At 34.4% G+C, this 2,282-nt stretch overlaps 1 protein-coding gene across 1 annotated transcript in view; it reads left to right on the top strand.

The window, feature by feature from the left end:
• The window catches only part of LOC106881571 (protein unc-79 homolog), a 43,132-nt gene that overhangs the window by 23,094 nt on the left and 17,756 nt on the right, over positions 1–2,282 (top strand). The gene's annotated exons all lie outside the window — the stretch shown is intronic.

Here is a 2,282-nt window from a genome sequence, read left to right as displayed (position 1 = left end):
ATACGATGGGCTTCTTTCAGTTTCCGTCTACCAAATCCACTCACAAGGTTTTGGTCAGCCCGAGGTTATAGCAGAAGACACTTGCCCAGGGTCCATGCAGTGAGACTGAACCTGGAACCATGTGGTTGGTAAGCAAGCTACTTACCACACAGCCACTCCTGCGCCTATAATTATTATTATTATTATTATTATTTGATGAAAACTTTCAGCTTATTTTGCTGGGTATGATGGAAAGTGTCAGCTGTCCACAGCCAGCAGACTAAGGTGACACGTGTTTACCAGTCATGCTTCAAGAACTCTACAAAGAATTCTTACAGTTCCAAGCATTGTTGGTTTTTGTAGGTGTTGTATCCTTATATTTGTACCAATCTTTTTGAGCCATGTTTGCAGTTGAGTGCTAATACTTTTAAGTGTGCTAATTACTATTGGTATATTTCCAAGTGCACCAATTACTATTGGTTTATTCCAAGTGCATCTGTTATTACTATTTTATTTACTTTAATCTGCGTGTTTGTTACAATCACTTGCCAAGACACACCCAGCATCCTAGGGCAAGTGAAGGATAAGAAATGTTTCAGTATGGCTGAAAGCTTGGGGAGGGAAAGTGGCAAGGGTTGTAGCGAAATATCTTCATGTAGTGCAACACAAACATTTAAATTGATAGGGTTTTTCTAAGGATGTAGGCAGTACTTGTCAGCACAATCTTTTGAATTTCTCTGAGACATAGTACTCCTGGGATGTTATCTAGATGTTTCTGACATCCCTTTTTTTATCATACCTAAGGTACCTACAATAACAGGAACAGTTCTTGATTTAAGATGCCACATTGGTATTTCAATTTCCAGGTCCTTATATTTACTTAATTTGTCAAATTCCTTTGCAGATATATTTTTATCAGTGGGAACACTTACATCTATTAGTCTACAAGTATTTTCTTTCCAGCCCTTAATGACTATGTCTGGTTGATTAGCCTGGATCGTTCTGTCAGTGTTGTTGTTGTTGTTATTATTATTATTATTTTCCTCTGACCACACTATTGTTATGAATTAAAATATCTTTTTCCAATTTTTTTGAATTCTATGGATTACTTTTGATTGTTTTTTTTTTTTATGTGTTTGCTATGAATAAAGCTAAGCTTATGTAGTTAATGTATTGTTACCTTAATAAAGTAAAAAAACACATTTACATGGCCTAATTAGAAGCAGAATCAGATTAAATGAACTGCAGTTTGCCTTTGTGCCAAGGAGAAGCACTACTGATGCTATCTTTACAATCAGACTTCTGTCCAAGAATAAGCAAACCATTGTACCATTGTGTTTGTTGACTTAAAGAAAGCCTTTGACAGAGTACCCCATTCTGTGATATAGTTGGCTCTAGGAAAGCTAGGACTAGATGGGTGGCTTGTGAAAGCCATACAAGCTATGTACAGAGGATCTATCAGTAGGTTGAGTTAACGATGAGTATAGTGATGAATTTAGTATACAGGTAGGCACTCATCAGGGTTTAGTTCTCAATTCCCTCCTATTCATCATCGTCCTCCTAGCCATAACAGAGGAATTCAAAACTGGCTGCCCCTGGAAACTGTTATATGTTGATAATCTTGCTCTTATAGAAGATTCTGTAAAATAACTACAAAATGAATTCCAGATGTAGAAGCAAAACCTGGAATCAAAGGGCCTTAAGGTTAACTTAGCAAAGACTAAGGTTCTAGAAAACAAAAAAAAAACAAACAGGGCCTTCCTCCATCAGATAAATGGCTCTGCTCAATATGTAGAAAAGGTGCAGGAATTCCATATGGCATACCCAGTGCAAGCTATGTACACACAAGAGGTGCAGTGGAATAATAGGAAGGTTATCAGAGAAGGTAGTGTTTGTATGTGGAAGTGTTTTGCTCAAGGGCACAATGCACCACCCACTCAGGGAATCGAACTCACGATATTGTGTGCAATAGCCTAACCACTAGGCTACGTGCCTTCACATATATGATGATGATTTTATATATATATATATACATACATACATATATACATACATATATATTATATATGTATATATATATATATATATATATATTATTTAAAAGAGTTCCAACTCTGTCTGTTTTTTATGTTTTATTTATATTCTTATAAAATTAATGTGGGATACAGAATTTGGAATATATAATATAAATAGTAAAATGAAATAAAGTATTGAATGTCTTATTGAATATATGAAATATTGAGTATTAAATATATATATATATATTAAATATATATATGTATATATATATTAAATATATATAT

This window comes from Octopus bimaculoides, chromosome 14 (assembly GCF_001194135.2).
Source record: "Octopus bimaculoides isolate UCB-OBI-ISO-001 chromosome 14, ASM119413v2, whole genome shotgun sequence".
In the NCBI taxonomy this organism is placed as follows: domain Eukaryota; kingdom Metazoa; phylum Mollusca; class Cephalopoda; order Octopoda; family Octopodidae; genus Octopus; species Octopus bimaculoides.
The sequence above is the reverse complement of the archived record's forward strand: the minus strand, read 5'-3'. Positions and strand labels throughout refer to the sequence as shown.